We start from the raw sequence: 15,630 nt of genomic DNA on the forward strand, positions 1-15,630 counted from the left end.
AGGGATTTAAAAAAACCTATTTCCTCAACTAATATAAATATAAGAAGCCCACCTCCATCATTTACCCAGTACCAAGGGGAAGAATTGAAAGATAACATTGAACAAAAGAGTAACCAAGAAGAATTTGATCCAGAATCTGAATTATCTAGAGGTAATCCAATCCAAAATTTGGGAGATCACGAAGTACCTTATAAAGATCCATTTCTTATAAAATTTAAGGATGATATTAATATGAAAATTGAGAAAATCACTAGAAGAATATTGAATCTAAAAAGATATATGAGGAATAAGAATATAAATCAATCTGAAGAGGAAGAGCTGAAAGAAAAAATTAAATTTGAGGACTTTATAGGAATCCCTGGATCTGGAAAAGATTGGGTGATTGATTGGAAAAAATCCCTGGATCTGGAAAAGATTGGGTGATTGATCAAGGATTACTTAAATGAAATTTTGATCCAAGAGGAATCATTTGCCGAGCTGACGACATTAAACAAAGCGTTTTATGGGAGACAACCCGTAGTTATCAGTGTGGTTTGATTTAGTGTGCTTAAGAGTTATGATAATTAGTGTGTATTGTGTTTACTTTAGTGTGGATTAATCAGTTTGATTGATGATTTGTAGATGTTTGGATTATTAGTGGTTTTATTTGATTTTTATGTGTCATGAGGGGAGTGATTTCTTAGCTTCTTATTATAGTTAGACTTGTATGTTCTCTTGTAGTAGTTGGATTGACAAGTCCACTACAACTCGAGTCTCACCTGGAGTTGAGTTTTAGAAGAGATATTATGAATTTTAACAGTGACAGTCCCATCTCAATTTTTTTACTTCTTTTCTCTGACTTTGTTTTCATTTGATAGGAGTAGCTAACCTATTTGATGAGTACACTATCCTTATAGTTGTTAGTGGTGCTTAATTAAAAGGATGAGGTGATGCCTGAGATTGGTGACCAAGAGAGAGCCATTATATCAGGGATAATATTATATTTGAGATTAGAATCTATAAAATCATTTATAAGTACCCAATATATTTGTGTAGTGATTCTGTTGGAAACTGGAAGTATGTTAGTGAGATGCAATGAGTTAAAGGAAGAATTGACCTCATTTATCATGTGTGTTTGCATTCGTGTTACAATAATATATACGACTTGAAGAACATTTTTATATTACTATGTTGATACGTGTTATGCTAGTTAGAATTTTGTTTAGTTAATTCCATTCTGACATATTTATTTTAGATTTACTTTCTACTAAATATTTTCTATCCTGATAAATAATTGCAGATGTTTTTTATAGACATTTTTGGTAGATAGAATTTCTAAACTGTTTTTCTTCCTACTTATGTCTTCTGTACTAAATGCTATAAAAGTTAAAAATCAAGTTTTGGGGTAGGAAGAAAAATAAAATTTTAAAGTGAGTATATTTCCTTTTAGTTTAATATTATTGCAAGAATTTATTGCAAGAATGTTTTAGAATGTTTTAGGCTAGATTTACTTTCTCCTGCAGTCATTATATCCTGTTATGAATGTATTTGAATTTGATGTTGTAGTAGTAAGTAGATTCAACTTTTACTTTTTCTTCATTCTACATTTTAGGAAATTAATTGCAAAATATTTTAAAATTTAAGTTTGGGGGGAAGAAAAATTTCTTTTAAGAGAAAGAAACTAAATTTTATTTGTCCTCAATTAGCTATATTTTCAAAATTTAATTTGACATGATCTTCAGTATAAGAGGCTAACTTTAGATAATTATATTTGTGTTTCTAAATATATATTAGAATTAAGTAAAAGTTTTCAATAATGAAAGTTAATTATAGAGTTAAGATGTTTGTTACGAAAGGATAAGACTGTGTTTTTTCTATTTAAAGTAAAGAAAATTATATTTTTGAAGTATTAAGAATCTTAGAGTTTCATGTAAGAAGAAAAGAATGAGACTTTATGAAAAATCTTCAAAGCTAATACAAATTTATAAAGTGAAGGAATGTGAAAAGTTTTTAACTTGAAGAAGAGGATAGTGAAGTTTAAAATCATTAAAAGCTATCCAGATATAGTAATCCTCACATGAAAAAAAAAGGATTGAAAATGATCCTGAAAGAAAAGAAAAAGAAAACCTAAAAGCAAAAGAAAAGAAAAAGAAAAATAAAAAGAAAAGAAAACTATGTGAGGAGAAGCTTGAGGAGATGCCTAATCAAAAATTGGCTTTACTTGCATCAACTTGAGGAATAAGGCTTTATTACATTTTCTAAACTTGTATTTGAGTATTAGCACCCTTACTAATAAAGATCTCATGAAGTTCTTTTTCATATAAATATTCTAAGTAACTTTAATATGAAGAATTGCAATTCTTCTTGAAATAAATAGAGAATCAGAAATCTTAGACTTGACTACTAAGTATTCTTACACTTTTAGTTTTGACTTACGTTGTTAAAAATTTTTCTTAAGTTTTGCTATTATATTTAGTAGACCAAATTATAGAAATTTAGAAGTTAAATTCTGTACCATAAGCCATATTTTTATATAGTAAAAGTGTTACTTGATGACAAGTAACATTTAAGTTTGAGAGACTTTGATGCACCAAAAATATATGCATTTTTAGAGCTATATTTTATACTCATTTTTGGTGATATTACACTTTAAGAGAAGATATTTTGTATATTTTTGGTTTCAGGTATAGAAAATGTATTTCTGGAGAAAAAGAATATTTTTGGAGAAAAAGAAAAAAAAAACGGTGCAATTTTGAGCAAAAACGAGCAAGAAAGAAAATTATGTCCTGACACATTTCAATATGTATTTCTATGCTTAATCTCTTTTACAATTCTTGCATATTTTTGAATGACATTACACTTTAAAGAAACATTGTTTTTATGTTTATTTTGTATTTCTATATGTTAGGAACGAAATGCAACTGAAACGGGGCGAAACAGAGCTGAAACGAAGTTAAACGGTGGAGTTGCTGTAGACCAGCGCCGAAGACTCCCAAACTGGCACCGACAATGCCTAAATCCAGAGAATGACAAAAATATGGCACCGATTGCACCCAGAATGGTGTCGACGGCGCCTGAGACATCTTGGACGCAATTTTGGGCGGTTATGGTCGAGATTCAATGTATTTGGACAATTGTTTGAAGGTTTTTTGAGGCATCTCTTGGGAAATTTGTCCCTACACTATAATAGAGTGATTTTAAGTCAGAAAAAGTGGTGTGTGAGTAGAAAAACTTGGAGAATGTTTATAAATCTTAGAGTAGGAGTAGAAATGTAGATTTTTATCTTTTTGGATAGATTAGAGAGAGGATTTTGAGAGAATCTATAAGGAGATGTACTAGCATTGCATGGATCAACGGGAGACTTTGTGAGAGAGATTTTCATCTTTCTTGATTTTCATCTTTCTTTTTCATCTTTCTTTTAAGGGCAAAAAGCTAAGTATTGTGTTCTTTATTATCTTATGATTTTGTAAACACTTACCTAGTGGATTTGATTTGATATAATGAAATTTTTCGTTGTGTTTTCTTCATGCTTTATGATGTGTTTCTCTTACTCTTTCTTCTTTTTTGGAAATAGTGACATGAGAAAATTATGTTGTTATTTTCCTTTTACTTCTCTTTTGCAATGAGTAGGATTCATGTTTAGGATATTGGGATGCATGCTTGAAGAAGTTTTAATTATAAATGTGATGGTTTTTACTTGCACTTTATTTACATTACAATAAGGGTCTGTTGTAGTGTTAAAATTCATGGTAATTGCATTAAGACCCGGGAGGGCCGTGTAATTCTCAACAAAGTGGAACCACATTCAAATTCCATGGATGGTGAAGTTCATGGGGGTTGAGTGTAAATAAATAGAGAAATATAAATTATTGGGCAAAAAATTGGAGATTCTAGGGTGACAAACTAAAATCCCCAATTTGGTCTTAGTGTTTAAGAACTAAAGCGAGAGTTAACCTTCAGGGGAAGGGAAGTGGGAGCTCTGGAGTGAGAGCTAGTATCCTCCCAACCTAACTACGGATTTAAAGACTAAAACTAAGATTAACCAACGATTCTCTATAACACTTAACTGAGGGTAGAGAATTAAAATTGCTCCTATTTGGCACATACAATATTATCTAATTCCTTTACATTATCCAATTCACTACATAAGAATAACATTTTTTAACATCTCAAAATTCTTCAAAGTAATTCATCTAGAAAGGGTTATCTTTAGAATTAATATTTATATTTAGGAATAGTTACTATCCTTACATTTAACATTTGCATTTAGGAGTGGTTGCTAGATAAAACACTATTTAATTGACATTCCAAACTAAGGACTAATAGTAGTAGTTTAGAATTTAACTAAGGACCTCTTACCTCGTATCTTCGTGGGATCGATGCTGTGGTTTTTAAAGAAAGTCTTATATTACTTGAAGTGATACGTGCACTTGCGTAGAACCCATATTATGTGAAATTTACTATATTTTATAACATTTCAATTTTGCATATTAACTACTTAATATAAATTGAGTCAAGTTATTGGCCATATTTTTTAAAACCAAATTGCTACGTAATTTCAGGATGGGTTAAGTTTTTGGCACTATACCAGGGATTTAAATTAACATAAAACACACAAAAAAACATCACACACTAAGGGCGCATCAGGTATCCTTCATTATTGTTAAGGACTATGACATAAAAATAATAATCATGTAACCTTCTTAAACTATGTTGGGGCCTTAAGATGAGGTAACTCATAAGTAATGACAAATGCACCTCAAACCATCAAATTGTTAACAAGATTACATTCATAATCGTTATGATAAGAATGAAGATCTCTTTCTATCCAAGGAAATTGATGAACATGGGAAGATTAAAAGTCGTGAGCACCTTGACTAAGGGCTTTATACCCAAAACTTTGTTAGTATATCAACTTAGCCTCCTTATGGAGTCTAAATTTACCTTAAGATCATGTTATCAATTTCCATCTAAAAAATTCTTCCAGCCTATCATGTCCCTTTAATCTAGGACTCGAAACCTTGAAATTAATCTTTCCAAATCAATCCTCTACAGTTAAGACCTCTCATCTGAAGCTTTCAGCTCAAATGTGGTTCCTTCAAATCAAAGCCTTCCAAATTAAATATTTTTAACTCAAATCAAAACTTTTTCAAACTCTAAACCAAACCTTTTCAAGACATTTTTAAAACTTAAGAACTTCAAACTTTTTCAAAACTTTAAAAATTTTCAAATTTCGAACTTTACAAACTTCAAATCTTTTTAGAACTTCAAATCTTTTGAGACTTTCAACCTTTTTAAACTTTCCAAACTTAAAAATTTTTCAATAAAATTTTCAAAACCTTAAACATTTTTAATATTTTAAAACTTCAAACCTTTTCAAACTACAAACCTTTTTAAACTCCAAATCAAACTCTTTTAAACTTCAAACCTTTACAAACTTTAAGCAAACCTTCAAAGAACATTCAAAACTACTTTCAAACTATCCTTTAAACTCAACTTCAAATCAACCTTCAAATAACATTCAACCAACCTTCACTACAAAAAAAAAAAAATATGTTAAAACTGGTGACCTCAATTTTGCATCAGAAAAAATTTTCTATTTTTTGACAGTTTATGATCTGAGTTATTTACGACGGCATAACTATAGGACAAGCCTTTACTAATCAACAATAATGTTTTTTTTTCTAGTGGTTATTATTATTATAAATACATTAAACCATCATTTAAAAGCAAATGTTAACCGATAAGCATATTTTATCAGTTTTCTTCGAACCTGCCATCAGGCGGAGTATTAATTGACACATTTTTTTAATAAGCAATGAAAGTTCTTGTTGGTAATAGTGTTAAGAATCGACAGATTTAAAGTCTCTTATAAGCCATAAAAAATAATCCATTATACCCCAAAATTGCGGCCCTCCCCCTCTTGCTCTAATCATTTCCCTCGCCTATTGTCTCCCTGAAACACTCACATCTCTCTCCACACCCCTCTCTATTTCATCTAAAACCATCGCATTCTTCATCGAACCCTCATGAGAGAGTCATAATAGGAGCTAGCTGGGAATGCGTTGATGGGTAGATTCCAAAAAAGATAGCGTTTGGATTCAATGAATGAGAAGCTCTCTCTTTTAGATATCAATTTGTGTGAACCACTAGAAGAAGATCATTGAGTAAGCAAATTACTCAATTCTCCTTTTTTAGAGTTTACTTCACTTTTGAGATTCTCACATCTAAAATTATATATTACTAGAAATATTTTTAACATTTTCTTCACAAGTGTTGTAGGAATACTGAATTATGCTCCTTTTATAGACAACAATGATCACTAATTGATACAAAAAAAAATATATGCATTTTTAGACCCAAATTTTATACTCATTTTTTGTGATATTGCACTTTAATGGAAGATATTTTTCATGTTTTCTTGCAGGTTGTTGAATTTTAGAACTTGGAGCAAAAAGGAAGCAAAAATAATGAAATTTGGAGTCAAAATGGAAAATTTGAAAAATTGTTCAGCGTCGACGATGACGTTTGACAGAGAACAACGAATTAAATTGCGGAACACTGGCGTCGACAGTGCCAGTGTTGGCTTAGACCTTATTTCTAGAAGATTCCACGAATTTGGATGTTTTTTGAAGAGTTTTTGGATGCACCTATTGGAGAACCAACTCTAGGCTCTATTTGAGGCTGAAATTGATCAGAAAATTGACTTCTTTTTTGCCATTCCTTCACTCAATTCAGTCTCATACACAACATACACTTTTCCATCTTCATTTCATCATCATTTTGGAGTCTATTAGTGATTTCTCTTTCAGAATTTAGAGTTTTTGTGTTGAAATTAAGTGTGAATTCTTCTTTAAGAGTGTTGGAGAAGGAGAAAAGTAAGAGATTTCTTCTTCTTACGTTTCCTAGGAAAGGCTACAAGGGATTTGCATTGAGAAAGAGTTTCAGATAAGTGTTGTTTGTTTGTTAGTGTTGTATGAACTTTCTTTTATATATGAAATTTATGTTTTGTTGTATCTTTCTCATGAAGTCTGAGTAGTTTCCTTCATCTTTCTCCCTATGGTGAAATGAAGAGATAATATAAATGTGTCAATGTTAAAACATAAAATAAATTGTGATGATTTTTCAACTCTGAACTTAATTTACTTTTCGATCTGACCAATTGAATTTTTAAAAGTTGTGAAACATATTGTTGTGAAACATATAATTGGGGAAATAGAGTATGAGTTCTACAACAAAGTGAGGATCACATTTGATTTCATGAAGGAGAATTTTGTTCATAGAATTAAGTGCAAATAAATAAGGAAATATACATTGTTGGGTGTAGAATTGAAGATTTTAGGGTGACAGACTAAAATCCCCAATTTGGCCTTAGTGTTTAAAGAACTAAAGCGAGAGTTAACCTTCAGGTGAAGGTAAGTGGGAGCTCTGGAGTGGGAGCCAGTATCCTCCTAGCCTAGCCACGGATTTAGGGACTAAACCTGGGATTAACCAATAATTTTCTATAACACTGTATCAGGATAGAGAATTAAAACTGCTCCTATTTGACACAATACATATTAAAACCATTTATCTCATCTGATTTTACCAAATTCTCATTGTAGTGGCAAAGATGTTTTTTCACATAAGAAATCTTCATCACATAAACATAGTTTAATAATTTAGTAGTTATTGTTTCAACTTTGTTTAAACTTTGCACTTCAGTTTTGCTAGTAGTTAAATAATTTAGTTCTGATACTATCTCAATATTCAAAATTAGTGACAATATTTTTGTTTTACTTTCTGTGAATTTCTTAATTAATTTATAATTTCAAATTTAAACATTCCCCATGAGATCGATATTTGGGGCTTAAATAGAAAATCATTTATTACTTGATAACAATATGTATACTTACGTAGAATCCCAACATAAATTGCTTAAATTTCTTATTCACAAACTATTGCATCAAGCTTTTGGCACAGTTGCATAGTGGAGTCAACGCTATATATTTTGCACAACTATATTCTCGGGATCAGTAATCATGAGAAAATAACGAAGTAACTGAGTTTTGTTCCCATTAATAATATCAAAGCATCTTGATTCTCATTTATTAGAGTCCCTGTAACTGATATTACTTGACCTTTTAACATGTAATTTCCAGCATGACTTTCCATATCTATAATTTAATAAAAAGTATGGGCAATCCAAGACAGGATTTTATTCTCTTCTTCCTTAGCAACAAGGCTAATCAAATTCTTGTGAGATAAGTCATCATGATTATTTTCTTAATTTCATGATATAGAAAAATTATATCTTCTCAACATTTGAGTTGCAAAAGAATATGAAAACTAAATGGAAGTTCCAAGACCACATGTCAAGCTATAGTGGATTATCTTCCTCCTCTGCACAAAAATAATAGTGAGTAGTATAAGATATGATTAATTCATCTTCCATGAGGCTTGACTCATTTAAGGCGACAACTTAATTACGACAACTTAATTAGGAAATCTATGTCGAGCTCAAGTGTATCGTTAGACTCAAATCCAAGAATGTTGAGAAAATAAGATTCATTACCCTTAGAATTCAGTACATACTTACCTCTAAAGGTAGCAATCCTAGTACTATAAAAAAGCAAAAAAAAAATATAAGAGATATTAGTTTAAATTTCATCATTTTAGTCTTTTTCTTTATAATAATTGTAGGAAAGCACTAAGAATCAGTTGAAGTCATCCCAGATTAGAGGCAGTAGTCCTTTGCTAAGCAAGGTCTTCAAGTAGAAATTTATATTTTCTTCATAATGCTCAACCAAAGCTGCTCATATTCTGGGATCTCTATAATCTCTAAAAGAATTATTCTTCGATTTTCTTTCTCTCTTGCTACCATTTTCTTAAAATTGGCAACTTATTGCCGCAACTCTATGGTCTCATAAACCATTGTATTCTCATCAACTACCAAGGATTGTGCCTTTAGTGCTTCTGCTAAGGCTTCATTTTGATCAACCAAAACAACATGATCTTTTGTCTGAAGATTTTGGAGTCAAACCAAAACCAAATGCAAGTCAATATTTTTACAATCATTTATTGTACACTTCATCTATAACTTGATGTTCTCTAACTTTAAAGAACCATGCCCTTTCACATCCTTGTAGGCCATCTCCAACTCCTAGTAACTAAAAAATGTTGGTTATGTCATTAACACTTTGGGAAACTCCACCACTAGGCATTCACCAAGATCTCCATCACTAGCAAGTGAATTCACTTCTTGTTTGACTTCGCTTGATTTCCTAATTTTACAGAAATCAATACAGGTTCCATTAAGTAAGACTTGTCCAAGTAAGGCTCTTCATAACCCAATCTTGGGTTTGATCCATGAGGCTCTTTTTCTTTACCTATTGAATAAGATAGTTTTACCTTTCAAGTCAAAATCTTCCCACACAAGAGTAGTCAAGGAAGCTTCATGAGGGATTCCTTGGATTACAAGACACGACAAAGAAAACTATTATACTAAGACAATGCATATCTACAAAAAAAAAATGAGTAAATCATTATTATTTTCATCATCCAAAATAAATACTCTTGATGACAGAAGACGTCAAATAATAAATTGATTGCTAAACAGAAAGCTATTGAACTATTCAAGTGAAGACAACATTGAAGTGTAGTCAACTCCATCTTTATCATCTCCAAATTCTATCAAATTCTAGTGGAAATATTCTTCATTATCATCTCTAACATGACAATCTACTTATATGACTTCAAGTCAGCTTCCATCTCTTTGGTCTTAAGCTTGAAGATGCTCTCCTTGACATCCCACCACTGCTCCCTGACCTCTGATATGCCTTCCTCTAGCATGACAAAGTGATTCTTTAGTTTGTCTTTCTTAGAAGTATGGATCACCTCTAATAAGAGAAAATTATTTTTCATCAATTCCTCAAGCCTCCAGGTTCCTTCAATTAGAGCAAAAAACATTTTAGGATCAAAAACAACATTCTAATATGGGGTTTGGTGGGTAGCCAACACAATCAACTCTATTATAGGCTCATCATTAGCATCACCCAATTTTGATACCTTCACATTCTTCCCATCTTCTTTATTTGAAAGAAATAAGAGATCATATTCAACATGCAAAGAAGCTTAAATCAGACAAAATAACATTGCATTACATTTAGGAAGTAGACAAACCTTTCCTTGGTTCATGATTTTGCCTTCTTTGGTGTGAACTTCTTAAGGAACAATGTCAGTATAAGAAGATTCCCCCAACAAAACTACCAAAGTAACCCCATTGATTAGCCAACAAATATGCATTTTAATCAAATATGAGAATTCATGTGCACTCTTATTAGTTCAAAGGGCCCATGATCAAGAAGGACAACATACTCACTATCAAAGCCGAATTTAGTAAGAGCCATAGAATCAATTTCATTCTACCATTTGAACAATTCAAAGGAATGAACTTCTATTGGATCTTTTAGATCAAGAGGAAATCTTCCTGACAAACTAATTCCAAAAGAAGAGATCATCTTGTTACCCAGGATAACCTTCTCTATTGTACCCGGAACCAAATGTTGCAAATTCAAGGTATCTACAAGAAGATCACGAGAAGTACCTTCCTCTGTGACGTTCCACTCTCGAAAACATTTGGTCTTCTCCCACGATTACTCCTCTATAGACCTAATTTCTTTTAATTTATGTTGATAAATTTTGGTTCGAAGGAGCATTTGGATCTGCATCCCTATGATAGTAGCTTTATCTGTCATAAGATGTCAAAATTCAAAAGTGTCAAAACTTTCAGTAAGTAGTCACTCTTATTCAAAAGATGAACTTACTACTCCCACAAAATGCCTTTTATAGGTCCTAAAGGGAGTACACCATTAAAGTTTGCCAACCACCACAATTAATGCTAATTTACAAAATTAACATTTTTCTTTTAAAGACATGATGATGTTATGATGAACAACTTGAGAACACATATCCAAGATCACGACAAACATGATAGAGTATTAATTCTATGACAAAAATACTACCAAGAAAATGAAAGTCCCAAGTCCTAATCTTGTTTTCTTAATCCTTTCAAAATTACTTCCAACTCTACTGGAAAATAGGCTATTTTTCAAAATTAACTTTTTTCTTTTAACAACATGATGGTGTTATGATGAACAACTTGAGAACACATATCCAAGATCATGACAAACATGATAGAGCACTAATTCTATGACAAAAATACTACCAAGAAAATGGAAGTCCCAACTCCTAACCTTGTTTTCTTAATCTTTTTAAACTTACTTCCAACTCTACTAAAAAAAATAACTAATTCTCATCGTAAAATAGCTCGAACAACTAACCTCCCTCATAATAGGGTGAAAGACCATCTTGTATCAATAGACAAAACCAAATATTCATATTAAAATTCTTCCAGTAGGAGAGCCAAGGCCTCTGAGGATAAATTGATTGAACTTATCTAGAAGCTTAAGAGACTACTTCCTGTAGGTGTAGCATATAATGCCCCAGGTAAAGGTCAATCTTGATTCAATGATGAGCATAAGATAGTCTAATTCCTTGTAGGTCTAGTAAAAGTGCCCACGGGTCAAGGAAAATTCAGCCACGAATCTTAATATCTTCGTGCCTCGAAAATCTTTTAAGTCGGGTTACAAATCGTGACAAGAAATGAATATTTTTGTAATCATGAGAAACTGAGAATCTTCATTCTGTCATTATTCTGACATTCCCTAACCAAAGAGTCAAGAGAATTAGGGCACTAAATGTATACCAAATATGACAATGTACCTACACAAGTCTTTTTTTTAGGGACACAATGTAAGGATCAACATGCCTTATGGGTTTCAAAGGTCTATATAAGCAAATCAAGGAAAAACCACTTGCCAAATCGGTCGAGTAGAGCTCACCTACTAAAGTGTTGGAGTTGAGCCCACCTACTGAAGTGGTCGAGCAAATCTGAGGCAAACGAGTCACTCAAGAAAAGTATATGCATCAATCCTTACTTATGGCGCTGCCTAACACATGCATCATGATTTTTTCACCAAGACACTATGGACATACATAGTACTATACAAAATTTAATTTTATATTCCTTTTCTCTATTGTATAAAAGGGAGGTCAGAGAAGGCACTCAGTGGGTCTTGCTTCGAGATCTATAAAGGAACTCTTGACATTTGGGCCTTTGGTTCTCTCTCTCTCTCTCTATCTCTTTCTCTCTCTCTTGTACCGGGAAGCATAACTCTTGTATCGTGAAGCGAAAACTATTTCCTCGAGCTATTCCCGGCCGTCCTAGAATTCTAAAAAAATATAGAGTGAGAAACACGATTTTTAGCAATATTATCATCTTCTTCCATACATTTCTCCTGAAAAATAAGATCTTTGTCTGGTTGTATGAACTCTCAAATAAAATAGAACCTTACATCCTTAAAGAATTTAGCATCCTAAAAAGTGCAGTCTCAGTCGAAAAAAATGTGTGTTGAAGTTGTCATACTCGTGGAAGACGTGCATTGTGAACGATCTAAAATGAGATTCTACAAAAAACAAATAGAAATGCATTTTCCACTGACATACGCCATGTAATAATGAAATTACATATATTCTAATATTTTCACTTTTTAGTTTATCCTAATTTAACTTATACTATAATATTTCAATATTTTTTTTCCATAATATACAAACTAAAAAATTATTTCTTATGGAAAAACTTTCTTGCGGCTGAAAAAAGATGCCTCTTTTTGGATTCACTTCCTAAACAATTAGTGAATTATAGAACGGTTAAGATATTATAGATACTAACAAATTAACTTAGTATTCATTATTTGGATTTTGAGATGAATCCAAGCATTATGATTTATGCGGAGGCATTTCGTTAGGTGCGCTGTCGTTCTAGTTCATATTTTATATACAAGAGAAATTATTAGTGTCAACTCTTGTACCTAAATTATTCTTGAGGCTATTATAAAAATAAGGCACTTTTTCATTTGGAGATATTATTTAATGCATATAAGCTCCTTCAATAAGAGATTCGTTGGGTTTGTTGAAGATAAAGACATGGCTACGATGCGAGAAATATTTAGGTACGGAGGACGCACGCGGAATTGAGTGCGTAAAGTAGGTTATTCAAAGGGTACTAGGGGTTATATCAGTGTTATTCGGGGTATAATTATAACCTCATAATAACCTCCAAGTAACCTACAAATATATGAAAATAGAACCTCGGAACTTATTTGTAGGTTATTGAGGGGTTGTAGTTAGGTTATGCCCCCAATAACACAGATATAACCCCCCAGTACCCTTTGAATAACCTTCTTCCCACCCAATTCTGTGTGCGTCTTCCGTACCTAAATGTTTCTCCTGCAATGCAGATTAGGAGACTATGTGATGGAAAAACTGCTAGGCCTTTAGCTCAAGGAAAAAAAAACTTCGTTGCCAAAATTATGTCAAATACTAACAAAGGATAAGTCAATTATATTAGATAATAATGTTTTTTGTTCATATATTTTGTCAATCATGATTAGTCATATACAATTATTTGGGGACTTGAGAAGCTTTATATTTCATTTGTTTAGGTTCCTTATTATTTGAGATATCAAATTTATTTTTTGTAAATTAGTTTTGTATAATATAACTTCCCTATTTCTATTTTTTTTAATAATCCTCTCATGCTAATTTTATCAGCTTATCTAAATTTTAAATATTTTAAATTTATTGTTCATGTTCAAATTACTTACACGTATTTTAAATCATATTATTATTTTTTTGATAAGTATCACTCGATTTTTTTTACATAATCATTTGTTATTTTATTATTATTTTTTTATTTTGTAATGTAAGCAAATTGTCATTTTCATCTATATCACACTCAATTTATATGTCCATCAATAAGATTAATAACACTAAAGTTATCAACATTCAAATTGTTTGTTTTCATCCTACTCCATCAGCTAGCTCTAGAGTTTTTAACTTTATTTGGCCCACTTTCGGGTGCATTCTTGCTTTTCCTTCATATTTGTCCCATTCTTTGATATCCTTTTTCTTAGATCATCACATCACCTCATCCAAAATTTCTACAGTCCTGTCTCCCTAATATAAGTTAGGAGAAGAAATGAGAGGGAGGAAAATCGAAATAAATAAATAGATAAAAATAGTGTTGAGAATCCGTATATAAAAACTTTTCATGAGATGAGTTGGGAACAGAGGTCCAAAATAATCATATTATTTAGAAACAAAAAAAAATTAATGGAAAGACCTACGATACATTCAATGTGCAACTACCGAATAAAAAATATTCATATTTTGGGTACATGATAACTCTCAAAGGAACATGTTCCAATGAATTATTATATCTTGGGAGATACTATTTTCCTCAATTTTGGTCAACCTAATTCAATTAGGTTTCTGACTTCCCTCTTAGACTTAGTATTCCTTCCTTGTGCCCTCAAGTGATCTCTTGACCTTAGCTTGGCTTGCTCAGTCTCCTTCCTATAGTTTCAAGAGAATTTTTATTAAAACTTAGCTCAACATATACAGTTTCAAGTTCAACAACAAGTCACCTTGGAGCTTGGTGAACCTAACTAAATCCAAGCTTGGGGGACCTAACTAAATCCAAGCTTGGGGGGGTCTAATGAGTATTTTGTATGGGTTGACTGATTAACATTAAACCTAAAATTAAACATAAAATTAAAACTTAGAACTGAAAATGAGTTAAACTCAAACCTAAAATTAATCCAACCTCAAACTGAAAACTTGAAATAATATAATAATTCCAAAAGGTAATTTAACATAAGCTAAAAAAAGGGCCTAAACTAACACTCAATCTAATACAAACTTAATTTTAAACCCAAACTTAACATAATCTAAACCTAAAAATTAAAGCTAAATTAGAACTAAACAAAAATGAAACTTAAACTCAAATCAAAGTTAAAACCCACTCTAGTCCAAACCTAAATCTCATTGAACTAAATAAAATTTGAAATTAAAGTGAATCTGAAGTAAGCTTAATTCAATCTCAAATAAGACACCCCAAAATAAAACTAACTTCAATTATTTCCTAACCCAAGCCTAAACATAATTTGACCAAAATCACGCTATTGCATAATTAAATCTAAACCAAAATTTAAAACAAAATCAAACATAAGCTCAATTGGATTCAACCCAAAATTAAAATCAAATTAAACTTAAAATTACTTAAACTATAATTAAAACTAAAGCCAATTAAACCTAAGTTTAATTGAACTTAAAATGAATCTAACCTAAGTCTAACTTAATATACTAAATTAAACTTAAATATAATTAAACCTAATCTAAATAAAACTAAAACATATAATTAAATCAGTCTAAAACCTAAAACTATATATAAGCCCAAATCGAACTTCAAAGCGAGCATAGTTCATATCAAAATAAAGCTTACATTGAACTTGAACCTAGCACAATGATGAATCAAAACCATTCTAAAATATGAATTTAGTCATCTTAATTAAAAATTTTTGATTGGGAAGTTCAATGAAGAGGTTAATTTAGCATATAAATCCTTTGTGGGTTTAATTGAAGAGTTGGAGCCCATTAAAGTTCTAAACTAAGAGCTTCCAAAGGAATTTTCTCATGGGTGGCATCCATCCCAACCAATCTAATACACGCATGTCTAAGTTATAAATTGAGCTTCTAAATTAAATTTGA

The sequence above is a fragment of the Phalaenopsis equestris genome, unplaced genomic scaffold, assembly GCF_001263595.1.
Source record: "Phalaenopsis equestris unplaced genomic scaffold, ASM126359v1 Scaffold200668, whole genome shotgun sequence".
Classification (NCBI taxonomy): domain Eukaryota; kingdom Viridiplantae; phylum Streptophyta; class Magnoliopsida; order Asparagales; family Orchidaceae; genus Phalaenopsis; species Phalaenopsis equestris.